We start from the raw sequence: 16,183 nt of genomic DNA, 5'->3' as shown, positions 1-16,183 counted from the left end.
CCCCAATATAACCATGTTATGTTAAAACTGTCAAATACCAATGATAGAGAATTCTGAAAGCTGCAATAAAGAAGTAACATGTTATATACAAGGGAGATTTAATAAGATTGAGGGAGCTGATTATTCATCAGAAACCATGGAGGCAAGAAGGCAGTGGGATGACATATTTAAGGTGCTGACAGCAAAAAAATAGCCAACCAAGAATTTTGTATCTGGCAAAACTGTCTTTCAAAAATAAGGGAGGGATTAAAATATTCTCCACTAAACAAAAGTTGAAGGACTTTGTCACCATAAGACCAGTGCTACAAGAAATCCTAAAAGGAGTTCTGCAGGTTGAAAGGAAAGGACTGTAGACAATTGAATGGAGCCACATGAAAAAATAAAGATCTCTGGTAAAGATATTGAAATGGTTAAATATGAATACCAGTATTATTGTATTTTTGGTTTGTGACTCCAATTTTTACTTTCTACAGTATGTAAAAGGCAAATGCATAAAATGAAATACGTCAGTGGTTTTGGACTCATAATGTGTAATCATGTAATTTGTAACAAGAACTTCATGAAGGTGGAGTAGAGGTGTAAAGGAACATAGTTTGTATATATTATTAAAGTTAGGTTGGTATCAAAGAAACATGACTGTTATACATTTAGAATGTTAAATTTAAGCCCCATGGGGGTAACTACAATGAAAATATTGGAAAATATGCAAACTTGTAGAGGTAAAGTACAGGTTGCCAGGGAAGGGGGCAGAGGGAATGAGGGAGTTAATGCATAATGGGTATAAGGTTTCTGTTTGGGGACATGGTTAAGTTTTAGTAATGTAAGGTAGTGAGGGTACTGAAGTATTATGAATGTGATTAATCCCATTTAATGATATGCTTAGCAGTGGTTGAGATAAGACAGTTTATGTTATATAAATACTCCCACAATTGAAAAAAAAAAGCAACTAAAGAGACAATAATGGTTCAATGCAATACATGCTACTGAATAGGCTCTCACAAGGGAGAAGAAATACTCAAATGGACATATGAAAAAAATGGAATGTAGACCATACGCTTTATATCAATATTAAATTTCATGAACTTGATAACTGCACTTAAGGTGGTTACTTTAGTGAATATCTTTGTACTTGAGAAATGTACATGGCAATATTAAATGTTCAAGGAGCATAAAGTGTACAACCTACACTCAAGTATTCAGAAAATGGAGAGAGAAAGAGAGAGAGAATGATACCTTAAATGTGACAAAATGTTAGAATTGGTGGATCTGGGTAGCAGGATGCTGAAGTTTTCTGTATGGAGTTTGTATTATTTTTGTAACTGATCTGATAATGGAAAGTATTTGAAAATGAAAACATTTAAAAATGCTGAAAATTCTATTTTGAGCATGAATCTGCCCATAATTTAGATTCAGGGACCCAGATCTGCATGGCATCTGGAGGAACTTCAGGAACCTGCAGTTGGGTAGATGACTACACCTCCGTCGCTGCCTGTTTGAGGTTTTGGGGCTACTTAAGGCTGTCTTTCTTGCTCATCTTCACTATTGCAAGCTCCAGGAGGCCTTCCTAGCCTTCTGAGTATTGGTCTCCCAGAAAACCAGAAGCTAGTCTAAAACCCAAATAGCTGGATATATGCTGATGAAAGAAAATGACATCAGAATTATCTTCCCACATGCCTTTTATCATTATATTTAGAAAGTGAACTTTCCCTCAATCTCTATATTTTTCTAGGTCTTTCCTTATATTTTACTACATAAATATTCTAAAATTTGTTTCATTAGTGCTCATCTACACTATTGAGAGGGTAAATCCCGTAAGTGCAAAGATTGACAGCAAATTTCCTCAGAAAAAAGAGGAGTAGTCAACAAATACATTTTATTGCATTAAAATAACAACGAATTCCTGTTTAAAACAGATTGGCAAAGTTTCATTGCATCAAAAAATGTCAGATGCAGTTCATGAGTAAATTGGGGTGAAAAGAATGAAACTCATTCTCCTAAGACAACTGGAATCTTTGTAAGACAGATTTACTAGGCTCTTGGGGGAAGCTAATATGTAGATAGAGGTTTATGAGGTTCAGCGAGGCATGTCAGCACTGAAGTACTGAAGTGTGTGTGACCTTCTTTCTAGCAAGTGTATAGTGTAAAGAAAAATATTATATAAAATAACGAAATTGACTGTCTCCCACTCCATGAACACATTTGGACCCATAAAGACGCATAAAACTTGGTAAACACAAATGATTGAGGATTAACTTTCTTTGGCCTGCCCCATGTAACATTCCTGACCTTCAAATGGACAGGGAAAAATGACTGGGGCATGTATATGTCATTTATAAGTAAACTGAAGATTAAACTGAAACTAAAGTCTGGAGGACTGAAATTCATTACTGGGCAGAGAAGGTGAGGACATTCTTAGATGAATTGGAAGACACACCAAAGGTGAAGGCCAGGACAGTTTGTAAGAAGAGTCATCTTTCCTTCAGATTGTAGAAATTTTCAGAATATGGTAGCGAGAGAGGACTGTCAAATACGAACTCTGTCACCTGTAACTAGTAGTTTCCAAATGTGGTATACTGGGCGTCCCGTAGCCTTGCACATAATGGTCTGATACTGAGATGACAGGAGATGCAAGTTCATTAATATGACCTCTGAATTAAATAGCATTACTGGAGAAATCATTTTTTCTCTCTCTTTTTCTGTTTTTCTGTTCTTGGTTTTAATCCATTTCATTAAAGTGCTTTAAATTTATACCCTGGTACCCAACCATGAAAAAACCTAGGAATCTAATTGTCAAGATGGAATAAGTTTCATCTGTTTTTATTAACCTTGTTATTTTAGAGTACATTAAAGTATATTCAATAGCTTGTTTAGATAACATACTTTATAACACTAACTGTAATAATTACATTTCAAGTGTTTTTAGAAGGAGTGATGGCTGTGTACTACTTTGGTTATCTTGGTTATAAAAACATTGGCTTTTCTTAAAGTTTATTTTAAAATAGTATTCAATGGTTGACTCATTCAGTTTCAAATAATTGCCCCAGGCTTCCATTCCCTGCATTCCATGTAACCACTTTTGAGTAGCCCATTTGTCTCCGGCTTCCCTGGTATTTTCCTTCTCTATTTTTCCCTTCTCTTTGTGTTCCCACTCACCCACAGGAAATTGGGTAATCTATACAAATTATTCTGGTCCCTTCATCCACTGAGCCAAGGGATGTGAGCTGCATTGCTAATTTTCTAACAAGGAAAACGCAAAGTGTTGTTTGTAGAATGAGAATGCATGAGAATGAATGAGCCTGTAATAAGAAGAGGTGTTTTAACCTACACTTTGTTTTTCTTGTGAGGCAGCATGCTCACTATGCATAGGATTACAGAAGACAAAACAAAATATAAAACAACACGTTGGCAATTCATTTAATCTTGTGCATTAGGACAAACACCACAACAGTTAAGAATCTAAAGTCAGTCTTACAAGAGTTTTCAAACAGTTAGTAGCTACCTCCTTGCTAATAATAATATACTAATTATACTTTTGTGCTTCCTTACAAATCTTAGTAATGAAATTATATGGGGCACACAGTATGGGACAGGGATGTGTGATGATCCTCATTCCTTAGGATGACAGTCAAGGTCCCAGCCCACCCAGCAAGGAGTAGAAATAGGATTCCATCCATCATTAAATCACACGAGAGCTTGTTCAGTTTTCAAACTCCTATGGCATATGCTTATTTGACTGTTATCTCTTAATTAGGGACACATCACTTTACCACCTGAGCCCAAGGTGAAAAATAAAAATGTAATTCCTGCTATGCTACTCTGTTGCCATATGAGTGATTAAGTGAATTGTCAGTATCTTTCTAGAAAGTATTTTGCACTTCTTGACTCATCATTGAATTAGACGTTTTTAAAGCTTACTTCCTAGTGAACTAAAAATATAGCATGAAAAATTTACAGGGTGAAGAAAAAGGAAAAAAAAATGCAGTTATTAGCTTAAATTCAAAGAAGTTACTGATATTATGAATGTTCACATCCAAGACCCCATTGGTTAGTCAAAAGAGGTCTGAAGCACTGAAATCTTATTTTTTACATGAATTACATATACTTGCGAGGATTAGTTGCTAAACTCAAACACACCCAAGAGAGTGTCTCCTTTCCATAAAATCTGTCTAAAGGATATCTTTGAAATCTTGACAGACAACCGACCCTCAAATCTTGTAACATAACCTTGACTACCTAGGCAATTCAGAGTGATACAGCATGGTACTTCAAGGATTTGAATTTTTGGAGCCTTATCTGTTACTGACTATGCATAGTTAACAAAGAAAGAACAAGATAGTACTACAAAATTGAATGTATATTTTAAAAAACTGACACATACTTTGAGAATTTTGTTGAAATTAATATTTTTGCCTTTTGATAATACAATATTAGAGATTATATATCATTTTGTTGAAAGGCAGAGTCCCTAAATTCAAGAGATTATCAAAAGTATCTCAAATTTCTACTTTCCTATTAGAAAATATTTTAGATGAACAATTCTTAAAATAATGGGGAGGTTCTGTCAGAATTCAAGGAAATACTAGTTTCAGAAAGCAAATGAAGCACTTTCTAGAAAAATAGAGAAGGGGCAGATTTTTATTTTGCTTTGGGAATGAGAATTGTGGGCCAACTGTAGCCTGTTTATCTTTGCCGAGGCCCAAGTATGTGAGAGAAAGATGAGACATTTCCTAAGTATTTCATGAAAAAGCACTAAATACTGATAAAAGATCCTATCTCAATTCAATTAAACACAATCTTGAATGACATAATAGTGCACCAAGCTTTGTGGCAGTACAGAAGTATAAAAAGAATCTCCACACTTAAGAAACTTACAATCTTATCATACAGACAAACATATTAAAAATATGTTGCATAGCCAAGGATGATGACACTAACCCCATTTGTATTCAATAAATATCAGATTCTGTTCTTTGCAATGTTCAAGCTACTCTCTGCAGAGCAGTGAGAACCACTTAATTTCCTTCCTGCAACATCTGAATTTTGTAGGGTTTGAGGGCCAGACACCTAGTCTTCCTTATTTCATTTCAATTGATGAACACATTTGGAGCATTTCCACTAAGCATGGACTATAGTTTATATTCTCTCCCAGTCAGTTATGTAGGTTATGGCAAAGTCTGTCATTGCAATGTCATTCAGGTCAATTTCCCATCCTGAAAATGCCCCCATATTATACCTTTCCCCCTCTCCCTTACTTCCGCACTTTCAGTGGCTACTGTCTCCGTATCAATGATATAATTTCTTTCATTGCTAGAATTATAATAAGTCTATAGTAGAATACCAGTAAGTCTACTCTAGTCCATATTGTATTCCCCAATCCTGAGGATTCTGAAATGGTGATGGCCACTGTACCTCTAAATGAAAGGGGACTTTGATCCCATATGGCTGATGGATGGGCTCTCTTGCTTGCAGTTGCAGACCTTCTTGGTTCCCTAGTGTGGTGGTTGTCCATCCTCACCTTCCTGTCAGTTGTCCTGGGTAAGTCCAATAAACTGGAGAATAGGTGTTGCAACTCTGCTGAGGCTCAGGTCCAGCTGGCATATGGACAGTCCAGAGATTCTAGTCTCCTGGATGTACACTTACCAATTCCAGCACCAACTATAGGTTAAAATAAAAGGGATAGAAGAGGCATGTGTAGAGAAGTCACATCTTTGTCCAACTCTGTTACACTCAGGTGCAGAAACTCCAAAGTAGGGTCCACTGGCAAGGCACCAAACTCTGGAGCTATCTGCCATGACCATAGGAAGTATGTCTCCAGAGCCCTCAGGAGTCCCACTATTTGGGATAGTCTCTATTTTGGTTGTCCATGAGGTTCAGCTGAGATGTGTATAAGTGTTACTTCTCTGATGACCTCTCGACTTGCTTTCAAGTCTCTTAGCCATATAAACTTATTTGTTTTTACCTTTTCCCTCTTTTATGCAAGGTCTTTTTCCTGTTGCATTACCAGCTGGCACTTGGTAGTAATCCCTTGGTGCCAGGGTGGCTCATACCTGGGAGTCATTGCCAATATTGGGGGGAAGGTAATGCATTTATATGCTGAGTTTGACTTAGAGAGAGGCCACACTTGAGCAACATGGAGGGTCTTAGGAGGTAATTCTAAGGTGCCCTACAATACTAGGCTAAGTTGCAAATTCAAAAGCAAAAGGTTCATAAGAATATTGATCAGTATCAAGAGCCCAACAATGAACCATCCTTTTTCACTGGTCATTGCCCCAGTACTTGGGGGATTGTTGCTATTTCATTAGATAATTAGATAATGTGATAATCCCCAGCTTGGGAATTCAATATTCTTTTAGTTTTTGTGTTAATCTCTACTATTATGGCTATTTTTTATGACAACAGATTTGTATTTTGTTTTTTTTTTTTTTTGTCTTGTGGCACTGGCTATGATAGTAAACACATTTTTGAATTTTAGTTTTGAAAGTAATCATTCTTCTCCGTGTGTAATTTATTGCTCTAATAGCGTAATTGTTGCCATAGGTTTCTGGAAGTTATCCATTAAGAGGTAAAAGAAGTTTATTTTCATTTCTACTTTGCTATGGAAACTTTTTCATTCTTTTTATTTCTATCAGCAATGCTTATAGAATTCTATCAATTTTTTAAGCATCTATGGAATTCACCATACAGATTATCTCCTCTAACTGGTTGATGTAGTAATTACATGGATGGGATCTCCCATATTCTTCTGTCCTATGAGTTTAATTCATTTCTACTTTATGTGAAATATTATTTTTATTTTTTGTAAGTAATAAATTTACATAGTTTAAACTGCAAAATGCTGCAACAAATTTGATATTAAAGAAAAATTTCTTGAGCCCAAATTTGCTATTCCCTGTGTCCTGCTACACAAGCTCTTTTGGGTATTTTTTTTCGGTATGTACTTTCTTACATTAATGATGTTTATTGAATTGTCAATTATTATATATCTCCATCCTATTATCAAATGAAAATTTAGCGCACTTTTCTTATGTTTCCTTTCTATTTTCTCAATATGGTGCTAGAAATTAATTTCATTAAATTCATGAGTGGTATTTATTTTACTATGACTATGTTCAGAGATGAGCAAAGTAGTCATATAACTATATATCCTATCTTGTGCACTTTTGCTTTTCCTAAGAGTTAATAGTTCATTTTATTTTAATTTTTCTTTGCTTGGGTATATATATTGCAACCATTATATCAAGATCCAACTGATTAATAAAACTCTTATGAATCCTTGTTTCCATATGGTAATTTATTAGTTTCTTTTTTTTTTCCCAGGAGGTACCAGGGTTTGAACTGCTCTCAAGACCTTGTACATGAGAAGCAGCCACTCAACTACTGAACTACATCCGCTCGCCAATGAGAGTAGGTTTTTTTGTTTGTTTTGTTTATAGAAGATACTGGGGATTGAATCCAGGACCTTGTACATGGGAAGCAGGCACTCAACCACAGAGCCACATCCACTCCCCAATGAGAGTTGGTTTTTTATTTGCTTTTTTTTTAGAAACTGGGAATTGAACCTGGAATCTTGTACATGGGAAGCAGGTACTTAATCACTTGAGTTACATTCACTCCCTAGTTTCTTTTTTTCACCCCCTGGAAACATTCATTCTGTACCCCTTCATCTACCTGCTCCAAAATAGAATAGTTTCTCTTCAGAGCTATTGCACAGATATCATCCTGGGACTTTTCCTCCCTCCTGGGCTAGGTCCTATATTTTGAGGATTCAGTGTTTTCCTCTCTTTTGGTTTGTGGCTTCAGTATCCAATATCTTCTTGAGAAGAGGTACATGAGAATTTTTTGAGGGCTTGCCTATCTGAAATTGTTTTAGTATATCATCATACTTGATTGATAATTTAGTTGAGAACAGAATTTAATGTTGGTTAAAAAATTCTCTGAAAAATTTGAAGGCATTGCTTCATCTCCTACCTCTAAAAATGTCGTTGTAGAGTTGCTTGGCCATATTCTGATTTCAGATTATTTTTCCAAAACCAATTAATTTCTCTCTGTATTTATAACATTATGCTGATCCTTAGTGTTCTGAAATTTCATGATGATGTGCATTAAAATGGGTAGTTTTTAAATTTATTTTGCTAAGCATCCTTTTGGAAACTCATTCTTCAATTTTAGGAAAATTTCTTAAAGTAATTTTTGATAATCTTTTCCTAGTATCCCCCCTCCCCCCCACATATTCTCTTTCTGGAATTCTGATTTGTTGTATGTTTTATCTCCTGAACTGTTCTTTTATATTATTTCTCTTTTCTCTGCTCTGATAGTTCATGTTTTTGTCTTTATTATGCTTCTGGGAGAGTTCCTTCATTTTACCTTCTTCCACTTCAGTTGACTTTTTACCTTTAGTAATCATTTTTATTTACCAATTATATAAAATTTTTTTCTAATTTTTTTATATCCTGTAATTATATCATAGATACAATACCTTCTCTAAGCCTCTGAGGATAATGATTATAGGATTTTTAATCTTTATTTTTGTACTCTATTATCTCTTTGTTTACTCAGAGTTCCTCTTTTCCATTCATTTGCTTGCTTGGACTCTGCCTATGAAATTGGATGTTTTCCTCAAATCTCTGATTAAAAAAAAAAAACTTTATATTTAAGACAGAGGCTTTGAAAATGCTGTTTGGAAGTTCTGTGTCGTTGTTTCCTGATGAACTTCCTACTGGGCATCTGACCGTTTGTTGCAGTACTCTATCCTTCTCCCCAGTGTCAGTTCTATAGGTCATTTCTCTGGACCAGATCTTTTCCAGAAAACACTTCCACCAATCCTTTTCCTAAAATGTATGTGCCTGACTTCCAGTGTTCTCCAAATTGAGGAAAAGAAAGTGGTTGGGAGAGTGGAAGTCTTAGTGTCCCAAATGTAGACTTCTAATTATCCCTCTTTTTCCAATCTATCACTGCTCCCCTTCATTCCATATTCCTGGGAGTCCCATGAATCTGGAGTGTTTTCTTCTGCTGAAACAGGAGAGGGGAGTCACCAGGGTGTTTCAGCATGTGGGAGAGAATGTGGAGTTCAACTGCTTCTCATACATGATTTCAGAAATTTACTCTTTATTCACTGCCCCAGTCCTCTCTCCCTCCTTGGTAACTGGCATCTTCTGCTAATGTGTCTGTCTGGAATTGTGAGGTAGCCTCTCTGTGCCACTTGGTATTCAACCTTCTAAGCTTTATTAATTCTTTCAAATTCTTTGTCTCTCCCAAAATTTGAGAATTCTTTTCCACTGTTAAGTCTTTACCATTCTCTTTGTGTGTTTGTGTGTATTCATATTTTCAAAATCCCTTTAATCTCATTTCATTGGGAAAAAGATAAATCTATGCATGTATTCCATGGAAATAAAAAAATACATATTTAGTCAAATGTATCCATCTTTTTTTTATGGTTTCCACCTCTGGTGTATGTGTGATGCTTAGATGTTAATGAATTGTAAATTACAAATTTAGAAGCATCCATAAAATTTTTTATTAAGAACATTATATGGATATTTTAATATTATTCTACACATAAATAATACACAAGGAAGAGCATACCACAGTTAAACACAGCTTGTTATATTATACATGTAAAAGTATGTTGCACATTGTTTCTCACAGAGAGAAATTCAGTCAACATTCAACATGTATCTTACATAGTATTTTGCATAAGTAGATGATTAATAAATAACAGTAGAATGGAGGAAGATAATTGGGTATATAAAATAGTGTTGGTTTTCACTAAAAGCTAATAAAATATAGCCAAATACAAACACTACACTTTTTCATATGACTCCAGATTGTATCAGTAATATGAAATTTGAAAAGACTTTCATTTGGGAAACAGAATTAGTTAAAAAAGAGATGATAAACTCTGTTCAGATGAAATTGAGATGGGGGTTTGGACATGGAGCACATATGAAAATAAAGAAACAGATATAGATTTGAGTTGTATAATTTAGCTAAGTCTATGCAGATACATATTCCCCCTAAAGAAATAAGTACAAGAAAAGCGGTGGAGGGCACCATCATGCCACATGAATGGCACCCCTGAGAATTGTGCAACATGGCAGCCCTGCCTGAGCCTGCTCAGAAGCCCTAGGTAAACAAGCAGGTTAGATAAGGATAGTACAATTGCATTCTTCATTGATTCTTGCTTTCTCAGAGAAGTGTATATCAAGAGACCCAATGAAGGGAGAGCTGTGAAAAAGAGTCATCAAACTATTAAATTTGGGGTGATCATAGCATTCTTTTTAAAAAATCAGACTACTTCTGAAAGTGATGCTGTTAATAGTTATGCAGGGACAAAAGGCTTTATCTAACCAGGACAGCTCCAGAATTATGTCTGTAGGACACCTTAACCAACCTTCCTAGGAAGGAAAGTTTCAAAAATAAATATGGTTGATTGGACATTGAATTCTCTCTCAGCATTTTTATCTGTAAAGTAGTCTTCTACGGAAATGTATGGCTTTATATTTGTCTAGTTAATAGTCAGCATATCTGAAGGAAAAAACCTTGAGAAAATAGTTTTATTTGTCATGTGTATTTCTTCTATAGTCCCTTAAAGCAAATATTCAGGAAATATTGACGGGTTTCCAAAAGAAAGACCCAACTCATGTATTTCCAGTAATTTTTTTTTATTTCTCTTCTCGGTCATAAGAACGTTATATGTTAGAAAATATAATATTTTGCATGGGAAAATCTTCCTACAAACACTACGGGCGGTTTAACTATTTTAAAAGTGTAAAGCACCTTCCACAAAATAAAGAGAACTGAACAATCATTAGTTGCTAACAGAAAGGCCTAGGACATGTCACAAAAGAAATGTGGAGAATGCTATAAAATCTCATTTCTCCTTACAATGTATCTATATGCCAGATATTCTTTCCAGTGCAAAAAACAATATCCAGAATTCTGAAGTGAGTTTTTAGAATTTTACATAGTAAATAATTTATGATGAAGTGTTGGAATGTATAACCCCATCTGTGACAGTTTGGAGCTTTTCGTGGATTCCAAAAATGATCATGTTCTTGAAACTAATCCATTCCTTTGGGTAGGGGACCCTTTGAATAGGATTTGGTTGTGGGGGTTGGGGGGGGTGGGGGGGCGTGGCTTTTGTTGGATTACTTCAATGAGGCTTGATCCAGGGTGGGTCTTGTCCTCTTGCCTGAGTCCTTTATAAACAGAGTACTGAAACAGAGACCCACAGAGAAAGACAGAAGGAACCCAGGAGCTCAGCGAGGAACATGGGAGAGAGGAAGCCACAGATGGAGCAGCCAGAAGCTGAAGCAATGAGACTAGGGAGAGAAGCAAATGCCTTCATATGCCTTGTCCTCTGAGAGAGGAGTCCAGGGTCTCCTGCAGGCAACCTTGAGTGAAACAGCACCTGATGATGCCTTGATTTGGACATTTCCACGGCCTCAGATCTGTAAGCTTTTAACCTAATAAATTCCCATAAAAACCAACCCACTTCTAGTATATTGCTCCCAGCAGCTTTTAGCAAACTAAAATACCATCTCTTCCATATATCCAATATAAAAATCCAACAAGCTACTCAAATTCCTTCCATGACTGTGGTTATAAATTGACAGTGATATATTCAGAATGGAATGAAGCTGTAGACTTATATGGCAGGCTCCATATTAGACAAGCCTTCAAAAAATGTTACCAGATTTTACTAGCAGCAATTTGAGGGGGAAAAGTGCAGGCCTGAAAATTGTAAGGTTAGAATCCCTAAACTGTTGTGGCTCCTCACCATAGCTGAAAAAAATTATAAATCCCTTTTGAAGCTTTAGTTTTCTCTATGGCAAAGTGGCAAGAGGTAGTAGTATGTTAGCCTCTATTTCCTTAGGTCATGGGTGATGAGAATGAATAGGGGAATAAAAAAGAAAATTCTCGCAAGCAGAGAAAGTAGGAGGAAAGCATAAGGTAAATGTAAAGGGAACATCAAAAAAACAAAATTTCCTGCTTAATAAATTCCATTTTGTTTTAACCTAATATAACTTCAGAAATGTGGTGGTCAGGGAGAAACAGAGGTAGATTTTCAAAGAAAATAGGAGTCATTATTTGAAGGTGAAAGTGAGGCTAACTGCCCCCATTTTCTAAGTTCACATCGTTTGGATTACCTTTTCCATTTTCTATGCTCTGTGACATCCATGCACTGTCTCTTGCCATGGGATTCAGGTAAATATTTGAAAGCCTGACTCCTAGAGCTGTTTTGTTCTCTGGGCAGAGCTAATTGACCTACATAGAAAACAAAACTTCAGAGTAGGCTTCATTAACACCCTGGCCTAGCCAAATGAGGCAGTCCAGATCAAAAACATCTAATGTTACCTGCATAAATGTAATTTTTATAGTAAAAGTAAATGCAGGCTATTCCTGCAAAACTTTTTTCCCTCCCAAATGAAAATGATCTAGTAAAGAATACAAATAAATCAGAGGATGTGAAAATTTCCTAGGAATAATGACTCTATGAATATCCTTCTAAACTTTTCTGTATATGTAAACATAACAAAGAGAGATTTATAATTTTTAACCTATATTGGATCATGCTGCTCCATAACATGCTCTTCCTTTTTTTTCTACAAATTATAATATTGGAACTATATTTCCATGTGAGAATGCAAAGATCTCATAATCTTTTTAATGCAGATTAAGCACGTATCATTTTTAAATTTCATTAATTAGCTGTTAATGTATTTCACTTGTTTCCAAAAGTTTGATAAATAAAACAAACTTCTAATAGCAAATACCTCAATATGCATCTTTTTCTGTTTACTCTATTATTTATTTGAGCTAAATTCCTTGTATTGGAGTTATAGGATCTATGGGTATTGTGATGGTTTGAAGCTGGATGGACCCCAGAAGATTATGTCTTAAAGTTTATCCATTCCTGTGGGTATGGATCTATTGTAGGTGGGACCTTTTGATTAGGTTACTTCAGTTAAGGGCCTTTTGGTTAGATTACTTCAGTAAGGCAGGTCCCAGGGTGCGTCTTAATCCTTACTGGAGTCCTTTATAAACAGGATGAATGCAGGTGAATGAGAGAAAGCCAGAGACATTCAGAAGCTGAAGCAACAAAATCTTGAAGAAAAGGGAGAGTCCAGCAGTCACTGCCATGTGCCTTGAACTGGAGTTCAAGATTGCCAGTAGTCAGTCTTTGAAGAGAAACTATCACCTGGTGATGACTTGATTTGGACATTTCAAATCTAATCAGAACTGTAAGCTTGCAAGCAAAATGAATCCCATTGTAAAAGCCTACCCATTTCTGGTATATTGCATTCTGGCAGCCTGGCAAATTGAAATAGGTATATACATTTTACTTTTTCAAAAAACTTAATTTCTTTAACCTTCTCATAAGTTTCTCTCTGAAAATATCTTTACTTCACTCTCAGTCTATTTTTTTTTTTTTTTTTTTGATGGCCAGAAAGTAATTTATTGGTATGGCACAGGTCAGGTGAGGGCAGTGCTGGCACTTGTCCAAGGGGCCACTACTAGGGATGTATTTCACCTCACAGCCATCCAGGATGAGGCGCTTCTCTGCCACCATGTCTTGGAATTTATCAGCATTGAGCTTGGTGAAGCCGCGCTTCTTGGAGATGTGGATTTTCTGACGGCCAGGGAACTTGAACTTGGCCCTGTGCAGTGCCTCAACCACATGCTTCTTGTTCTGAAGCTTGCTGCGGATGGACATGATGACTTGGTCAATGTGGACCCAGGCCACTGCCCCTGAGGCTTTCCAAAGGCACCTTGCATACCTATCTGAAGCCTAGATTGGGGATGGCTTGAGGTCACAGACAGGACCAGCAATAGGTAAGGAAAGGCTGTCTCCAAGTTCCCTTATGGCAACCTGTACAGGCAACAGGCCACGTACAATACCAAGGAGGCTGCTATCTGCAGCCACTACACACCAAGACCATGGGGAGAGAGGGCTGGTCAACTTTATTGGCTGCAGAGGACTCTCATTCTTAAATAATATTTCTGTGGTGTGTAGAATCCAGATTTGCCCTTTGAAGGAAACATTTCACAGTCTTCTGAGTAAGATTATGTTGTTGTCAGCTCTCCATCTAATTGTTGTTCTTTGAAGTTAAACTATTTTAATCCATCTATTTTGATTGGATGCATTTAAGAATGCTTTGTCCCTCTCTTCCTCCCTCACTCTCTTTCTTCTTTCCTGTAAACTTGATTCTTAAATTGAATGTATTTCATCGGTTTTGGAAATTTGCTAGCTGAAATTTCTTAAAATATTGCATCTTCCTTCATTTTTTTCCTGTTCTGGAAACTTTCCTCTATAACTTCGATATCTTTTACTTTCCTTCAGTATTTCCAACTTGTTGTCTCTGTGCTTATTCTGATAAGTTCTTTTGATCTAACTTCCAGCCTGGCAACTCTTTCATTAACTATGTATCATCTGCTATTAAATTCATACTTTGAGTTATCTATTCTATTATTGTATAGAACTATGGCTCTGAGTGGTTTCCTTCCTTCTCTGGATTCTCTCATTCCAGATTTTGTCCGGAAAATAAACCTTTATCCAATTATCTTCTCAGTGATTTTGAGAAGATTTGTTAAAACATTTCATCTCAGTTTCTCAGTTATTGATTTATCTAGCTGCCATCAGTGGAAGCTTATACACCATGTTTAATCTTACTAGTTGTCTTTCTTTTAATTAGGTTATAATTTCTGTTTTAATGCTTCCTTTGTTTTTAAATTTTTGTTATTTGGTCTCTATTTTTTTCTTTGTATGTTTCCTCTTTTTGGGGTTTCTTCGAAGGTCCGTAACCTATCTTTTAGTCTTTAAGGTTATTTCTATACCACTAACTAAACTACGTAAACATCATATCTTTGATATATAAGCTACTTCTTCAATGCATCGGCTTTATAATTAGCAAGATTATACTTACTAACAGGTCCTAATTCCTCAATTTTTCGTTACATTATTTTTATTTTTATAATTGTATTTTTTTTAAAAAAGATAAATAGATCACACAAAATGTCACTTTAAAAAACATAAGAGGTTCTCATATACCCCACTCCCAAACCCCTCGCCTCCCACTCCTCCCACATCAACATCCCCTTTCATCAGTAAGGCACATTCATTGCATTTGGTGAATATGCCCTGGACCACTGCCATACCACATGGACCATAGTTTACATTGTAGTTCACACTCTTCCCCCATTCCATACAGTGGGTTATGCGGGATATAAAATGTCCTGCATCTGTCACTGCAATATCATTCAGGACAACTCAAAGTCCCAAAAGTGCCCCATATCACACTTCCCTCTCCCTGCCTTCAGCAACTCCCATGGCCACTGTCTCCACATCAATGATACAATTTCTTCCACTGCTAGAGTCACAACAGTTCTATAGTAGAATACCAGCAAGTCCTCTACAATCCATATTATATTCCTCCATCCTGTGGACCCAGGGATGGTGATGTCCACTCCACCTCTAAATCGAGAGGGGGCTTAGATTCCATATGGCTGGTGGATGAGATTCTCCTGTTTGCAGCTGTAGACACTTTTAGTTCCCTGGTGTTGTGGTTGACCACTCTCACTTCCCCATCAGCTGACCTGGGTAAGTCCAATGAACCAGAGAGTAGGTGTTGCAACTCTGCTGAGGCTCAGGGCCCAGCTGGCACATGATCAGCCCAGAGATTCAAGTTTCCTGAGCATACATCAACCCCAGCGCCAACCACAGGTTCAGTAAAAGTGACAGAAGAGGCATGTGTAGAGAGGTCATATCTGAGTCTAACTCCCTCACGTTCAGGAGCACAAATTCCAAAGTAGGGCCCACTGGCAAGGCACTGAACTCCAGAGCCATCTGTCATGACCGTAGAAACTGTGTGTGTCTCTGTAGCCCTCAGGAGCACCAGTACTTGGGGTTTTATCTACTTTGGTTGTCTCTGGGGTCCTGCTGAGATGTGTGTAAGCGCAACCCTTCTGATGACCTTCCAACTCATTTTGAAGTCTCTTAGTGATATAAACTCATTTGTCTTTACAATTTCCCCCTTTTATTCAAGGTCTTTTTCTAGTTGCATTACCAGCTGGTTATGGTAGCAATTCCTCGTCACCAAGGAGGCTCATCCCTGGGAGTCATGTCCCATGCTGGGGGGAAGGTAATGAATTTACATGCTGAGTTTGGCTTAGAGAGTGACCA

The 16,183-nt window shown here is 36.7% G+C and overlaps 1 long non-coding RNA gene and 1 other non-coding gene across 2 annotated transcripts in view; both read right to left on the bottom strand.

Moving 5' to 3' along the window:
- LOC139436533 (uncharacterized) overlaps positions 1-16,183 on the bottom strand; it is a 226,341-nt gene that overhangs the window by 69,089 nt on the left and 141,069 nt on the right. The window lies entirely within an intron of this gene.
- Positions 13,846-13,978, bottom strand: LOC111760844 (small nucleolar RNA SNORA70). Its single transcript, XR_002794424.1, has one exon. It is a non-coding gene; the product is annotated as a small nucleolar RNA SNORA70 (small nucleolar RNA).

This window comes from Dasypus novemcinctus, chromosome 15, assembly GCF_030445035.2.
Source record: "Dasypus novemcinctus isolate mDasNov1 chromosome 15, mDasNov1.1.hap2, whole genome shotgun sequence".
In the NCBI taxonomy this organism is placed as follows: Eukaryota; Metazoa; Chordata; class Mammalia; order Cingulata; family Dasypodidae; genus Dasypus; species Dasypus novemcinctus.
Note: the sequence above shows the minus strand (reverse complement) of the source record. Positions and strands in the feature narration are given on the sequence as shown.